The 17,558-nt window shown below is 43.8% G+C and overlaps 2 pseudogenes; one reads left to right on the forward strand and one right to left on the reverse strand.

Moving 5' to 3' along the window:
• Positions 1-4,424: 4,424 nt before the first annotated feature.
• LOC116572818 lies at positions 4,425-9,536 on the reverse strand (annotated as a pseudogene).
• A 4,515-nt stretch (positions 9,537-14,051) lies between these two features.
• Positions 14,052-15,053, forward strand: LOC116572819 (annotated as a pseudogene).
• Positions 15,054-17,558: the final 2,505 nt, after the last annotated feature.

Raw genomic sequence — 17,558 nt, forward strand, 5'->3', positions numbered from 1 at the left:
CTTCTGGCTCTGTGCTCAATGTACAATCTGCTTGAGTTTCTCTCTCCCTCTCCCTCTGCCCCTTCCCCTGTTATCCCTCCACACAAGCGCTCTCTCTCTCTCAAATTAGTAAATAAATCTTGGGGCACCTGGGTGGTTCAGTGGGTTAAAGCCTCTGCCTTTGGCTGAGGTCATGATCTCACAGTCTTGGGATCAAGCCCCACATCGGGCTCTCTGCTCGGCAGGGAGCCTGCTTCCCCCTCTCTGTCTCTGCCTGCCTCTCTGCCTGCTTGTGATCTCTCTCTCTGTCAAATAAATAAATAAAATCTTTTAAAAATAAGTAAATAAATCTTAAAAAAAAGAAGTTCCTATCACAATACAAATAGTTTTGTAACTATATGTGCTGATGGATGTTAACTAGACTTACTGTGATGATCACTTTGCAATATGTAAAATATTAAATCATTATTTTGTACACCTGAAACTAATATAGTATATAGAGGGAGAAGGACAGGCAGACTCCCTGCTGAGCATGGAGCCCCATTCGGGCTCATTAAAGGCAGATGCTCAACCAACTGAGCCACCCAAGTTCTTTTCTCCCTTTTTTTTCCTCAAAGATTTTTTTAAAAATATTTTATTCATTTATTTGACACAGAGAGATCACAAGTAGGCAGAGAGGCAGGCAGAGAGAGGAGGAAGCAGGCTCCCTGCTGAGCAGAGAGCCCGACTTGGGGCTCGATCCCAGGACCCTGAGATCATGACCCGAGCTGAAGACAGAGGCTTAACCCACTGAGCCACCCAGGTGCCCCTCCTCAAAGATTTTGTTTATTTACTTGATAGAGACACAGCAAGAGAGGGAACACAAGCAGGAGGAATGGGAGATAGGGAAGCAGGCTTCCCGCTGAGCAGGGAGCCTGATGCAGGGCTCCATCCCAGGACCCCGGCATCATAACCTGAGTTGAAGGCAGACATTTAATGACTGAGCCACCCAGGCACCCATCCTCCCCCTTTTTCTTACAAAAACAGGTAGGATGTTATTTACACTATTCTGTTTCTGTCTTTTCTTTTTCATTTTATTTTTAAAAATTGAGATAGTTGACATATAATTAGTTTCAGGTGTACAGGGTAGGGAGTCAATATTGTATGTATTGTGAAATGATCACAGTAAGTCCAGTTAGCATCCGTCACCACACATAGTGGCAGATTTTTGTGTGTGATGACAATTTTAAGATCAACTTTCTTAGCAACTTCTAATACAATACAGTATTATTAATTCTAGCCATCATGCTGCACATCTTCTCCCCAGGACTTGTCTTATGACTGGGAATTTGTACCTTTCGACCCCTTCACTTATCTCACCTCACTCCCCAACCCCTCTGGCAACCACTAATCTGTTCTCTGTGTCTGTGAGTTTGAGTTTGTTTTGTTTTGTTGTTTATCTTCCACTTATAAATGAAATCATACAGTATTTGTCTTTCTCTATCTGACATTTCATCTAGTATGATGTCTTCAAGCTCCATCCATGTTGTTGATGGCAAATGGCAAGACTTTTTCTTTCTTATGGCTAAATAATATTGCATTATTTATGTCACATTTTGTTTATCCATTCATCTATTGATGAACACTTAGCTTGCTTCCATGTCTTGGCTCTTGTAAGTAATGCTGCAGTGAACATGAGAGTGCATGTGTCTTTCAAGTTAGTGTTTGTGTTACCTTCAGATAAATTTACCAAAGTGAAATTGTTGGATCATATGGTAGTTCTATTTTTAATTTTTTGAGGAACTTCCGTACTGTTTTCCCTAGTGACCATATGAATGTATATTCCCAGCAACGGTGCATATATGTTCCCTTTTCTCTACATGCTTGCCAACACTTGTTATTTCTTGTCTTTTTGATAATAACCAGGTATAAGGGGGATATCTCATTATGGTTTTGATTTGCCTTTCCCTATTGATAAGTGATTTTGAGCATCTTTTCTTTTTTTTTTAAAGATGTTATTTATTTATTTGAGAGAAAGAGAAAGAACAAGCAGAGGGTGGGGCAGAGGGACAGAGAGAGTGGGAGAAGCAGACTCCCTGCTGGTCCCAAAGCCTGGTGCCAGGCTTGATCTCAGGACCCCAAGATCATGACCTGAGCTAAAGTTAGACACTCAGCCAACTAAGCCACCCAGGTGCCCAATTTGGGGGATCTTTTCATGTACCTGTTTGTCATCTGTATGTCTTCTTTGGAAAAATGCCTATTCAATTCCTCTGCCCATTTTTTAACTAGATTTTTTTTTGATATTTAGTTGTAGAGTTCTTTGTATATTTTGGATATTTACCCCTTATCAGAGGTTATTTATATATTTTAGGATAAAATCATATATATAAATGATTTGAAAGCTTTTACCCTTATTTAGTAAGTTGTCTTTTCATTTTTAAAAAAGTTGTTTGTTTATTTTACAGAGAGAAAGAAAGGACAAAAACAGCGGGAGAGGGAAAAGCAAGTTCTCCACTGAGCAAGGAGCCCAATGCAGGGCTCTATCCCAGGACCCTGAGATCGTGGCCTGAACCAAAGGCAGATGCTTAACTGACTGAGCCACCCAAGTGCCCCTGTCTTTTTGTTCTGTTGATGATTTCCTTTGCTGTGCAGAAGATTTTAGTTTGATGTAGTCTCACATGTTTATTTTTGTTTTTGTTGCTCTTGGAGTCAAATCCAGAAAATAATCACTGGGACCAATGTCAAGTTGCTTACCCCCTGTATTTTTTTCCTAGGAGTTCTGCAGTTTCATGACTTGCATTCAAATCTTCAATCCATTTTGAGTTAATTTTTGTGTATGGTATAAGATTCTGGGCCAGTTTCCTTCTTTGGCATGTGGCTGTCCAGTTTTCCCAAGACTGTTCATTGAGATAAGGATTTCAGTGAAAGCATTCCATTTGGGAAGGGATTCCCAGAAATGCTAGTAAGGGGGTGGGAAAGTGGGAAGGAAGTCAATACAGGGTATGTTACCAAGCAGGTTACCATTGCAGGCATCTGGAGGTCAGTCCCACTACAGTACTTGGGAAGCCAGTGTAGAATGCCTGCTGCAGTGTTACCCCCCTGAGGTGTGGGGGCGCGGGGGTATTTACAGAGCAGCTGCTGCCTGTGATTAAGTAGAATGCTGCTACCTGGAGAGATTAGCTCTCTGTTACTTCTGGACTGTTTTGAAGGCAGAGTGGTTTCCAGCAGCCAGAAAGTGCTGTCAGGCAATTATCTACAGTGGCTGGCATTCAGAAGTCAGGCTCGTGTGCAATGAAATGATAAAGGTTAAGAAGGGACAGGCAGGATATTGACAGTGTTTGTTACAGGAAAAAACAGGATACCAACATAGCTCTGCCTGAAGATCCTTCGGGCAGAAAGTATGGCTGCCAGAAAGAATGAAACAAAACAAAGCTCATTGTGAAACATCTAGTTGAAGAGGTGGGAACATGTGTTTCTGTCTGTGTGATCCTGGCAAGGATCCCTATACTTTTGGGGGTTCAAGGTACCCATGTATACGACTGAGATGATATAATTGGCTTCCTCCCTGACCTGTAGGAAGGTAGATAACTCATAAAATGTTCAAAGATTCAGGAGTTGGAATATTTGTTTTCTCCCCAATTGGGAATCCTATTTTTTTTTTTAGCTGATCATAATACTAAGAAATATTATAGAAGTTTTTAAAAATATCCAGATGTGAACAGGACAATTTATTATGTTTATTTTGTTTATTTTGTTTTTTTTTTATTAAAGATTTTATTTATTTATTTGACAGAGAGAAATCACAAGTAGACGGAGAGGCAGGCAGAGAGAGAGAGAGGGAAGCAGGCTCCCTGCTGAGCAGAGAGCCCGATGCGGGACTCGATCCCAGGAACCTGAGATCATGACCTGAGCCGAAGGCAGCGGCTTAACCCACTGAGCCACCCAGGTGCCCCTGTTTATTTTGTTTTTAAAAGAGATTTTATTTATTTGAGAGAGAGAGAGGGAAGAGAGAACACAAGTCAGGGGAGGGGGAGAGGAAGAGGAAGAAGCAGGCTCACGGCTGAGCAGGGAACCCAATACAGGGCTCAATCCCAGGACCCCAGGATAAGGACCTGAGCCAAAGGCAAACACTTAACTGACTGAGCCACCCAGACACCCTGAAAACAGGAAAATTTAAATCCATCCCAAAGCTAGTCAATCACAGAAATTTAACAAATTTAACCGGTGTAACTTTCCAGGTTTTCAATATATATATATAGATTCATACATTTTCATAGAACTCATAGGGACCATACTAGTTTTTAATCTGCTTTCCTTTTTTACTTGACAGTATTTTGAGGACATCCTGGCATATATCAAGAGGTATGGATTTACCTTATACTTTTTGTCTCATGGACTATTGTATGGTTAACCAATAGTTTAACCAAGCTACATTTTTTGGGAGGGGGGCGTTGTTGCTTTGAACTCTACTGGTGGGTGGTAGTAATGGCTACAGAGGTGACAGGTGGACAGCAGGGCTAAGCCCATTCCTTGGCTCCAGGCTGCTCTGATGTCCCAGCTTCTGGGCCCCCATGCTCTAAGGTGCCTTAAAGATGACAGGGATACTGACTTTTTTTTTTTTTTAAGATTTTATTTATTTATTTGACAGAGAGAGAGAGAGAGAGATCACAAGTAGGCATAGAAGCAGGCAGGGGTGGGGCAGTGGGAAGCAGGCTCCCTGCTGAGCAGAAAGACCGATGTGGGTCTCTATCCCAGGACCCTATGACCATGACCTCAGCCAAAGGCAGAGGCTTTAACCCATTGAGGTATCCAGGTACCCAGGGATAGTGACTTCTGATGACTGGGTGGCTGGCCTTGGAATTGGCACCTCTAGCGTCAGCCTGCCCTCAGGGAATGGAGAGGGGGAGACCAGGGTAGGGTCCACAGTAGGGAGGAGCATGTATTTTTTCTTTTCTTTTTTTTAAGTTAAGTTAGTCACTATACAGTAGTACATCATTAGTTTTTGATGTAGTGTTCCATGATTCATTAGTTGCGTAGAACACCCAGTGCTCATCACAATGTGTGTCCTCCTTACTAACCATCACCCAGCTACCCCAACCCCTCACCCTCTCCCCTCTGAAACACTGCTGGTGGGAATGAGAGCTGGTACAGCCACTTTGGAAAACAGTATGGAGCTTCCTCAAAAAGTTAAAAATAGAGCTACCCTATGACTCAGCAACTGTACTACTAGCTACGTATTCACCCCAATGATACAGATTTGGTGAAAAGAAGGGCCATATGCATCCCAAAGTTCATAGCAGCAATGACCACAATAGCCAAGCTGTGGAAAGAGCCTCAGTGCCCTTCAACAGATAGATGGATAAAGATGCAGTTCATACATACGATGGAATATTACTCAGCCATTACCCACCATTTGCATGCTCATGGGTGAACCCAGAAGATTATGCTAAGTGAAATCAGTCAAGGAGAGAAAGATAATTATCATCTGGTTTCACTCATATGTGGGACAGAAGGAATAGAACAGAGGACAAAAGTAGAATGAAGGAAAAACTGAAGGGGGCAGGGATCAGAGAAGGAGACAAACAATGAGAGACTATGGGCTCCAGGAAAGGAACTGAGGGTTTCAGAGCTCCCGGAGGAGGGGTGGGGGATGGGATGTGGAGCAATGTGTATTTTCTAGTGAGGCACCGCGAGATGTAGCCATGCTCCTTCTGCCTCTCTCCGTGCTTGCAGGTGATCGCCACCACGCAGACCTTGGTCTTGACTGTCAACTCCTGGGCGCGAAGCGGTGGACGTCCAGGGACAAGGCAGCCGTTGACCGTCTGCGGAATCGCTGAGCCTTGCGCTTCGGAGCTGCGGGCAGAGCCCAGGGCTACAGGCGGGGACCGCCACCGCAGCGGGGCTGGGCCCTCCAGCGCCGCCCCAGGCAGCGGGCGCACATAGCCCTGCCAGCTGCTGTGGCCCAACCACACACTGCGCGCGCTCCTGGGGCAGCCGGGCCAGCCCGAAGGCCCGGTCCAAGAAGGGGCTGTGCGCCGGGTACCAGTCGCACAGAGGGTCCCAGCAGGGGCTCCGCAGGAGTGAGAGGGGCACTCGGCGCTCGGTCCTGCTGGCTCGGCTCCCTGTGTCTGGATGAAGCTTGGAGAAGTCCGAATCTGCTCTTGAGGGACTTTTATGCTTTTTTCCAGTTTTTCTATAATAAATTTCCTATACTATATAAAGCTACAGTGAAAATCCTTGTACATCTGTCTCTGTTTAGTTGAGTGGATGTTTCCATAGGATACATTTGGAGAAGTGGAATTGCTTATCAGAGCATACACACTGAAACATTTTGAAACTACTCTCAGTTGTATCAGATTATATGCATAGTCATAAAAGGTGAGGGACAGTTTCACCTAACACTGGGCATTTCTTAACCTTTTATGAATTGTATTTTTCGTGTCTTTTACTACTTATTTATTTTTTTAAAATATTTATTTATTTATTTATTTATTTGACAGACAGAGATCACAAGTAGACAGAGAGGCAGGCAGAGAGAGAGGGAAGCAGGCTCCCTGCTGAGCAGAGAGCCCGATACGGGCGGGACTCGATCCCAGGACCCCGAGACCATGACCTGAGCTGAAGGCAGCGGCCCAACCCACTGAGCCACCCGGGCACCCCTTACTACTTATTTTTAAAAATTTAGTTTACATATGTTCTTCTTGTGTTGAGGATAATACATGACCAAGGTACTGACAACGTCAAAGTCAACCGTAAGCTCTGATTGATGGAAAGACCAGATACAGTATCACTTGCTCTAAATTACATACCTAAAATGTATAAAAGGAAATCAGGGGTGCTAGGATACTCTGCAAAGAGATTAGAAGCACTCTGCAAGACAGATGAGGAATAGAGAACTTCTCATGTCCCTCAAAAGACTCTTCTGGGACATATAGTTGCAGATAATAAATCTGTGTGTGTGGGCGTCACATCATACCTTCTGAAAACTCAATCACCCCTCCTCCAAGACCAGTTTTCTGTGCATAAAGCTGGAGCTTTCTGTACCTAGTCTAGTGTGTGCTGACTTCTTGTCAGTTTGAGGATGGAATTACATACCTTCTGACTGTGGTGTTGAACTCCAAAGCCTGGGCCAAGGCTTTTCTTGACTTATTGCTGCATGATTATACTTTTTTTTTTTAAAGATTTTATTTATTTATTTGAGAGAGACAGTGAGAGAGAACATGAGCGAGGAGGAGGTCAGAGGGAGAAGCAGACTCCCTGTGGAGCTGGGAGACTGATGCAGGACTCGATCCCGGGACTCCGGGATCATGACCTGAGCCGAAGGCAGTTGTCCAACCAACTGAGCCACTCAGGCGTCCCTGCATGATTATACTTTAAAAAAGTAACCGATTAGGAGCAAATGGACAAAGGCAGAGGAGAGGGTGGGACTGGAAGGACTTTATCTCCCTTAATCCCCATTACCTCTCCCCAGGCTTCCTCTCTTCCCTTTCATCATTATTCAAATAATTTCATAAAATTTATGTTGTTTGCAGTGAAATGTGCGTATAAAAGCATCTTTGAAAACTGTAATTTAACAGAACTGTGATACACCTTTTAATGAAAAGGATGTACATGCTATGCACTATGCTATGCAAAGCCCCTTGTGCCTCTTCTGGAATCCTCACTAGGTGGAGGGGAATAATCTCTCTAAAAGGTGACCTGGGTTCCCCAGTTTGAGCTGGGCAGGTTTGGCTCTGGGGCTGGACGCTAGTAGAGGGGAGTGTAGGGAGGAGCCTCTTCCCTGACAAACACTGGGTATCTCCAAGGGCCTTATCACCTCTTATCAGCTTCATTTGTAAATTACAAAAGGAGGTGGGGAGTATCTGGTTGAAATAGTACTGTCTGCACTGGCCTGGAGCCCTGAGCACTCTTGCTGGTCCCCAGATTCCTATGGTGGTGGTGGGGGGGGGATAAGGGACACAACGGGCACCCCCTTCTGATGGTTGTGCGTGTGGACCAGAGTCAGGCTGAGGCCTTACCCACCAGCCAGGGTTTGAAGTCATTAGTCTCAAACTTGCCAGTCCATTACCACTTGTGTTTTGTTTTAGGAGGCTCATTTCAGTTCAGCTGTTTCCACGTGGATTTCAACACCATAATAAGTTAACTCCTGAATAGGAAATTTGAAAACAGAGTCTTTGTTCCATCTTTAAGATTTTAATGAAAACGTATATACCAGATATTAAATTGTTTCCTTGCTGCAAAGTTCTGCTTATTAAATTTTACAGACTTGGGGCGCCTGGGTGGCTCAGTGGGTTAAAGCCTCTGCCTTCGGCTCAGGTCATGATCTCAGGGTCCTGGGATCGAGCCCCACATTGGTCTCTCTGCTCAGCAGGGAGCCTGCTTTCTCCCTCTCTCTCTGCCTCCCTCTCTGTCTACTTGTGATCTCTGTCAAATAAATAAATCTTAAAAAATTAAAAAAAAATTTTACAGACTTTGTGGAGATGGACTGTTCTCCAAGGACAAATAGATACTATCTGGTTTTCTATTGGGTCCTGCCCAGGCCTGAAGGGAGCCAAGGGAGTCCTCCTCCCCAGTGGCCCCACCTCCAAAAAGACCAGGGCAGCAGGAAACAGCGTGAGTAGTTCTTGATGCTCTTTGGCTTATTTTTTCCCCCGCTCTGTGGCTTCTGACTAAACTTTTTCATCTTTCAACGTATTTGTGCATATGAAAGATCCCTTGTACACAAACAGTCACGGAGGCCAGAGAGCTTTGGTGTCTGATCCAGGATCCTGCGGCAAGATGGGACCAGTGCTGGAACTGGAGGCTGAGAGCAGAAAAGCACAGGAAGAGAACAGGACGCCAGTAGTCTTCTGCTCCTGCCAGGATCTTCCAGCATTTTCTAGTCGTGGGAGCACCAGGGGCCTCACCACATCTCTGAGCTAAGTGCTCCATGGACACAAAGAGCACCTGAGCTTTTTGGTGCTGAAACCTTGTGCACAAGTGCCCATCCTTCCTCACCTGTGCCAGGCGCCCCCAACCCCCAGCTCCCTACCTGCCATTCCTTGCTGGGAGTCCGTGAACCTCCCCCATCCCCATCTGTGCGGTGTGCCCTGGGAGTCAGCACCATCACAGCCAGCCTGTCCTGGAATGGCCAATTGTGCATCAAGTCTCAAGTGCCTCCTCCTTCCCTGGGCCCCACAGCTGGAATGGGTTGTTGGAGCAATTAATCCATTATCCATGTGTTTATCTGTCCCACCATGGGCTCATGGGTGGCAGGAACCATTTCTTGTTCTCTTTTGTAACCACAATGCCCAGTGCATTAGGACAGGCATGGTATTCCCAGTCCTTTTTGTGGTCAGTCTCCCCCGTGGGCGCTGTTCCCTCTCTGAGGAGTCACAGTGCCACCCAGTGGCAGGATGGATGTACTGAGGCTGCTTGCTGAGGGCCCTTCGCCCCACCCCATGCTGGTGAGGGTCCTTACAGCAGGCTTTGAAGGTGACCAGAGGCGACAGGGTGGATCCCCTTGGGCGCAGGGCCTTCCTGTACTCCACAGTCAAGGTCAAAATGGCGGTGGGACAGTGGGCCAGGTACAAGTCCATTTTGACCCTCTGGGGGCCCAGTCCTTCTGATCTCAGAAGAGGATGATGTTTTCCCTCCTTGAACAGTCCCCATTCTCAAGGATGCCAACCCCCCGCTTTTTTCCTGATTGACAAGACTTTTAGTTACATGATAAGGCTTCCCTGATCAGGAAAATAGGTAAGAGCTGTATTCCAGAGAAGAAGGAGTGATTTGCCCTTGAGAGAGGGAGGAGTAACTCTGAGACAATGGGAAGGGACATTCCACTCCCCTAGGAAGGATGTATCTGTTATAGGGTGAAGCCAGGAGCAGAGATGCCTTGAGTCTGGGTTCAGAGGGAGGGAAAAAGGGATACCAGCACAGCTGAGTCTAGAAGAGAATGAGACTACCCGGTGTCCGTAGCTTCTGAGCCTGGTTATGGCTTCTCAGACTGGGAAGAACTGATAAGAAACACTGCAGCAAATATTACAGATGACCCTGCAGACAGGAGGAAAGTCATCTCTGATGAAACGTGCCAAGATCTTGGGGGAAATAGGGGCCCTGAGCAGCTGAAAAATGTTAAACAAACCTATGATTCATAATATAACCTACAGAAACTAAAAGTCTAAATACATGTGAATTTTCTAATTCTGAATGATTCTTCAAAGCTATCCTCTTCATCTAATCTGTTTTTAAACCCATATATTGGGTTCTTAATTTGTGCCATTATATTTATTGGCTTTTGAATCTTCAATTTATGGTGGTTGTTTTTTAAGATTTTATTTTATTCTATTTTATATTTTATTTATTTTATTTTTTTTAAAGATTTTATTTATTTATTTGACAGAGAGAGATTACAAGTAGGCAGAGAGGCAGGCAGAGAGAGAGAAGAGGAAGCAGGCTCCCTGCTGAGCAGAGAGCCCGATGTGGGACTCGATCCCAGGACCCTGAGATCATGACCTGAGCCGAAGGCAGCGGCTTAACCCACTGAGCCACCCAGGCGCCCTATATTTTATTTTTAAAAGATTTTATTTATTTATTTATTTGAGAGACAGAGAGAGAGCATGAGCAAGAGGAGGGAGAGGAGGACTCCCTGCTGAGCAGGGGATATGGGGCTTGATCCCACGACCCTGAGATCATGACCTGAACCAATGGCAGATGCTTAACCAACTGCGCTACCAAGTGCCCCAAGACTTTATTTTTTTATTTTAATTTTTATTTATTTATTTTTTAATTTTACTAACATATAATGTATTATTTGCTTCAGGAGTACAGGTCTGTGAACCATCAAGTCTTCCACAATTCACAGCACTCACAATAGCCAAGACGTCATTTATTTATTTATTTATTTATCTTTTTGACAGAGAAAGACTCAGCAAGAGAGGGAACATAAGCAGGGCGAGTGGGAGAGAGAGAAGCAGGCTTCCCATCAAGCAGGGAGCTCAGTGTGGGGCTCGATCCCACGACCAAAGGATCATGACCCGAGCCAAAGGCACATGCTCAACAACTGAGCTATCCAGGCACCCCAAGACTTTATTTTAAAGTAACCTCTCCACCCAACATTGGGTTTGTACTCACAATCTTGAGATCAAGAATCTCATGCTATACTAACTCAGCCAGCCAGGCACCCCAATTTATGTTTTGTTTAGTTTCCAATTTTGTGTCAAAAGTTCAATTTGTATCCTACTGACCATACTAAGGTTTTTTTTTTTCTGATTTATGTCTAATGACCCCACTGTCTGGACTGTTGAAAGTCTATTGTCTAGTGTTTATGCTGGTTCTTGCTCTTATTTTGTCTCCTTCTATGTCTGATTATCTTTGATTGTGTGCTGAAAACTGTACTTGAAAAATTTGTTGGAGTGATGTTAAGACTAGGATAATATCATCTTCTTATAGAAAGGGTTTCCATTGACTTTGGCAAATGTGAGGGGCCCTTCTAGCAATCCAGAAGCACCAAACGCATTTTCAGTGCTTGAGATTTTTCTGAATCACCCAGAGTACTTGAAATTGAGCTGAAGCACAGGAGAAAGCTAGTTTATTTTCAGTTTACTCTTACTTCCAGGGTGCATCCACTCAGGGTTACAGTCCTGAGCTTGGAATGGTTTTCCAGGAATGACTCTGCCTTGAAAAGCCTGAGATTCTAACATACATGACCTTAGCTCCCTCAGCTTTTTAGCTACTCTGCTGGTTGCAAAAGTGGCCCCCAAACTGAGTTCTCCTCTCTGGTTGTTCACTTTTTCTGAGCAATTGTCTCTTGCCAATTATTGGCAAGGTGATTCCTTGTTACTTGTTAGCATTTTTCTGTTTTTAGGGGAAAGCTTTTTATAGTTCATATGAATTATTTTAGTTGTCTTCAATAGGAGGTTAGTTCTGAATTATTTAGTGCACTATTTCTGAAAGTGAGAGTTCTTTACTTGGTTTAAAATCATGTAATAGTTTGGTACTTCTTTAGAGGATTGAGGAATGCAAGAAGCCTAATAGCACAGATGATCGGCAATCATATATTAGACACCAAAATACAATGATTTTTTAAAAAGATTTTATTTATTTATTTGACAGAGATCACAAGTAGGCAGAGAGGCAGGCAGAGAGAGAGGGGGAAGCAGGCTCCCCACTGAGCAGGGAGCTGATGTGGGGCTCGATCAGGACCCCAAGATCATGACCTGGGCTGAAGGCAGAGGTTTAACCCACTGAGCCACCCAGGCGCCCCACAATGGTTTTTAAAAATGTTTATTTTAATACCAGTGTAATTAACGTATAGTGTTATATTAGTTTTAGTTGGACTATATAGTGATTTAACAATTCAGTCAGCTAAGCGTCTGCCTTCAGCTCAGGTCATGTTTGGGCTCCTTGCTCAGTAGGGAGCCTGCTTCTCCTTCTGCTCCTCCCCTTGCTCATGATATCTCTCTCTCTCTCTCGTTCTCTCTCTCTCGTCTGAAATAAATAAAATCTTAAAAAGAAACTTATATAAAAAAACAATTCTATACATCATTTAGCACTCATCATCATGAGTGTCTTCTTAATTCCCTTTGCCTATTTCCCCCCTCCCCCACCCATCTCCCCTCTGGTAACCATCAGTTTGTTCTCTATAGTTAAGAGACTATTTTTTTTTGGTTTGTCTCTTTTTTCTTTGTTTGAGTACTTTTCTTGTAATTCGATACTGTGGCTGGCACTGAAAATTACATGTAAGCATTTGCTCCAGCATTTCTCATCCTAGAAAGCTGGTCTATGGAAATTTTAATCGTGGCTGTTTGAAATTATTCATATATGAGGAAATTTATAATAGAATCATTGATAATTAATAGAGAACTAGTTAAACAAATTATGTTGCTTCTTTAGGATAGGATATTGTGCAACCACTAATAATGTGGTGTAATACCTAATGGTATCAATAACTAGTCACATCATATGAGAAGTGAAACTAGTCAATCACAACATGATTTTTTAATACATTTTTATACTTTTTAAAATATTTTATACATTTTTACACATTTACATATATTAGAAATATCACTGAAAAATATATTCTTTTTTTTAAGGACCTTAATTTTTTTATTTGACAGAGAGAGACACAGTCAGAAAGGGAACACAAGCAGGGGGAGTGAGAGAGGGAGAAGCAGGCTTTCCGCTGAGCAGGGAGCTCAATCTCAGGACCCTGGGATCATGACCTGAGGCGAACACAGACACTTAACGACTGAGCCACCCAGGCACCCTGAAAAAAAATATTTTTAAAGATTTTGTTTATCTTACATGGAGAGGGAGCACAAACATGGGGAGCAGCAGGCAGAGGGAGAGGGAGAAGCAGGCTCCTGCTAAGCGAGGAGTCGGATGCGGGACTCAATCCCAGGACCCTGGGATCATGACCTGAGCCGAAGGCAGTCGTTTAACTGGCTGAGCCACCCAGATGCCCCATTACTGAAAATATATTCACTAAAATGGTAACAGTGGTTATGTTAGGGTGGTGGGATGACTAGTAAATTTACCCACTGGTTTTGGCTTTTTTAATATTTTTGTAATTTCCTAAAATGAACATTTATTATTTTTGTAACAAAAGTTGAATTATAAAATAGAATACCATAAATTAAAATCAAATGTTTTATTATGTTGCACTGAAATTTTTGTCTACCCAAATAATGCACAATTCAGATTTGAGCAGTCTTTGTGAATATCTAGTACATGTCAGCCTCTTTTATACATATATTTTCACTAATGCTTTTAAGGGTCCAGGAGTCAATCACAAACACAGTAAAGAAAAGTAGGTGTGAAGCAGTCTGAGCTCTGTTCAAAAAGAAACCAAGTGGAGAGATTGACAGGTGCAAAATAAATGGTACAATTTTCATAGTTAGCCAATATCTCCAATGTACTAACAGCCAGGTAATGGACACTGTAGTTTACTCTAGTAGAACAGATGTTGAGTTATGGATCAACCAAGTGATCCAAATCAAGATAGAGGAGGAGGCTGACATAGAAACTAGTGTGAGGTTCTGACATGGGTGGCTGTGACTCAGGGTCACATAGCTGTCAGGAGAGAGCGCCAAAGACCACACTCTAGCTTTACCATGTGGTAGGTATGAGACCTTGGTCTCATTACTACCACAGACACCAACATCGAGAGTTACTCATTTTCAAAGACTCTTTCAGAGAAGACTAAAAGGAAATCTAGTCCTGAGTCAGTTCTCCCACAGTCATTAGCACCAAGATGGCCCCCAGGACAAGGTCTCGCATTTAGCCTGAGCGCATTCCATCAAAGAGCTACCAGGGTGATGAGACTCCAGGTGGGGGAGGAGCGTCCAACTCTCCGCTCTCCATAGATATTTCTGCAGAAAAGGTTTGCCAGTGGTGTCTGCTCAGCATGTGAGTGCAACAAGTGACCGTCAATGCCCCTGCCAGCTCTGTGGCTCCTCGCCAGTCAGGAGGCTACGCTGCTACCACTGGAACAAGTCTAGGCTTCGAACTGGGAAGATCAGTCAGTGGTCATGCTGGCTGAAGCAGATAAGACAAGAAAAACAATCTGTTCAATGACGGGCAGGTGGAGCCCACTGAGAGGTACTTGGCTAGCACCACAGCTGAGGAGACCACCCTGGCTGTTCTAGAGCAGCACAAGGGGTCCCTGTACTCCCTCTTTCCTGACCACTGAGTGGAAAAGTACTTTGACCAGGCGGACATCTCCCGTGGTTTGGATTGGCCCCTGGACCACGACATCCTCTAGGACATTGACAGTTTGTCTTGCTCCATGGGCGCCTTTGACTAGGACATGCAGACGGGAAAGATCTACTGAAGTGTCCACAAGCTGGAGAGGGAGACAAGCCCCAGACAGTATGTGCCTTAATGCTGAGGGGGAGCTCTGGGGGGCCTGTTACAATGGAGGAAGAGTGAAGTTACCTGTTGCTAAAACAACTTCATTTTGCTTCGGAGGGAAGGACTACTCGGAAATGTCTGTGACCAGTGCCCAGGATGGAAGGGACCCCAAGGGTCTTCTGCCGCAGGCTGAAGCTAGTGGAATTTTCAAGATGCCTGGTGTGGGGGTCAAAGGAATTCCTCCCTACCCCTATGCAGGCTGAGTGGCAGGCCTTCTTTCTTACTGGAGGAACTTTTTTTAAAAAAAGGTCTTATTTATATAATTGACAGAGAGAGAGCACAGCAGGGGGAGTGGCCGAGGGAGAGGGAGAAGCAGACTTCCCTCTGAGCAGGGAGCCCAATGTGGGGCTCCATCCCAGGACCCCAGGACCCCAGGACCATGACCTGAGCTGAAGGCAGAAGCTTAACCAACTGAGCCACCCTGGTGTCCCTATTTACAATTTTTAAATGGTAGAGCATTTTAGTAAGGGGTGACAGGTGGTTTTGATAACACACAACACCTTCTGCCAAGGTATTACAGAAATGTAAACAATTGGTCGACTGTCAACCAGCCTCTTGATACTTTGCAACTGCTAGAAGGGGAAGGCAAGGAACCCTATCTGTTCTGTATTCCATACCTACTATACATGCCTAAAGCTTCAAAAAACTAGTAACTAATGGCCTAGTTAAAAAAAAAAAAAAAAAAAAAGAATAGTCTAGTCCTTAAAATCCTCTCATATTATAGGATGTTCTCTAAATTACCTCAGTTTGAAAAACAAACTTCTGAAGACATTGTATTTTTTAAAATGAAAGCCTTCATGCTTAAAAATGGAGAGATTAGTATAATCATCCCTCAAGTACTCATCACACAGCTTGACCAATTATTAATTGTGGCCAATCTTTTTCCCTCTTTACTCTCCACCCCCCAACACACACACACACACACACACACACACACATCCTCTCTGTTTTCTCCCTAACCTCTGTTACTAGATTATCTTAAATTAAGTTCTAGACATGTATCTAGAAGATACATAATCTTTTTTTTCCTTTAAAAAAATTTTTTTTCTTATTTAGTAATCTCTACACCCGCATGGGCTCGAACTCACCACCCAGAGATCAAGAGTCACGTGTTCTTCTGACTGAGCCAGCCAGGCATCCCAGAAAATGACGCTTTTAGCACAAACACCGTACTATCATCTCATCTTTGAAAAAAGAATCTAATATCCAGTTGAGGATCAGATTTCCCTAACTGTCCCCAAATGTTTGTTTCAGTAACACATTACATTCCATTAACAGGACTCTTACATTTCTCTTAATCTCTTGAAGTTCCTCTATTTTTTAAAAAATATTTTATTTATTTGACAGAGAGCCAGTGAGAGAGGGATCACAAGCAGGGAGAGTGGGAGACAGAGAACCAGGCTTCTAGGAGAGAGCCTGATGCGGGGCTTGATCTTGGGACCCTGAGATCATTACCTTAGCTGAAGGCAGATGCTTAATGGCTGAGCCACCCAAGCACCCCTATTTTTTTATGGATCCTTTGTCCACTACTGAATCAGTTGTGAGCATGTCCCAAGTCCCAGGGCCATCTGCTTTTCCCACCCTTTAGCAGACAGGGCCTTGGGTGTTCCCCTGGCATTATAGCAGCGTCACACCTCCGCAAAATGGTCAAGCGGGTCCCCATTTCCACCTACAATAAGTGCACCACATGCAAACCTATTTCCTTGAGATCTTCTTGATGGTAAGTAGGGAATTGAAATTCTCGAGGCTTCTTGGTTTTGTTCTCAAGAAATGAGTTTTTTAAGAAACCTGTTGGATGACTCACCAAGAGGCTCTAGGGGACATAAAAACTGGGGTTGTTTCACAACACATGGAATGAACAAAAGAAACATTTACAGATTGAGATACTACTTTATAAAATATGCACTTAAAATATGAATAGCTAAATTAATAAACGAGATAAATAGGCACAACTATTTCTTCTACATCTCAAAAATTTTACATTTTTGGGGGGCACCTGGATGTCTCAGTCTTTGGGTGTCTGCTTTTTTTTTTTTTTTTTTTTTTGATAGACAGAGATCACAAGTAGGCAGAGAGGCAGGCAGAGAGAGAGGGGGAAGCAGGCTCCCTGCTGAGCAGAGAGACTGATACGGGACTCGATCCCAGGATCCTGAGATCAAGACCTGAGCCAAAGGCAGAGGCTTAAACCACTGAGCCACCCAGGTGCCCCTGGGTGTCTGTTTTTGGCTCAGTTCATGATCCCAGGGTCCTGGGATCAAGTCCCACATCGGGCCCCTCACTCAGCAGGGAGCCTGTGTCTGCTGCCTCTGCCTGCTGTTCTCCCTGCTTGTATTCCTTCTCTTGCAGTTTCTGTCAAATAAATAAATAGGATCTTTAAAATTAAAACAAAACAAACTCTTGTCTTTTTTTTTTTTTAGCCCTCATCATCTTTCTTTTTTTTTTTTAATTTTTTCAATTTATTTTCAGAAAAACAGTATTCATTATTTTTTCACCACACCCAGTGCTCCATGCAATCCGTGCCCTCTATAATACCCACCACCTGGTACCCCGACCTCCCACCCCCCCGCCACTTCAAAACCCTCAGATTGTTTTTCAGAGTCCATAGTCTCTCATGATTCACCTCCCCTTCTAATTTACCCCAACTCCCTTCTCCTCTCTAACACCCCTTGTCCTCCATGATATTTGTTATGCTCCACAAATAAGTGAAA

Source organism: Mustela erminea, chromosome 14 (genome assembly GCF_009829155.1).
Source record: "Mustela erminea isolate mMusErm1 chromosome 14, mMusErm1.Pri, whole genome shotgun sequence".
Lineage (NCBI taxonomy): Eukaryota > Metazoa > Chordata > Mammalia > Carnivora > Mustelidae > Mustela > Mustela erminea.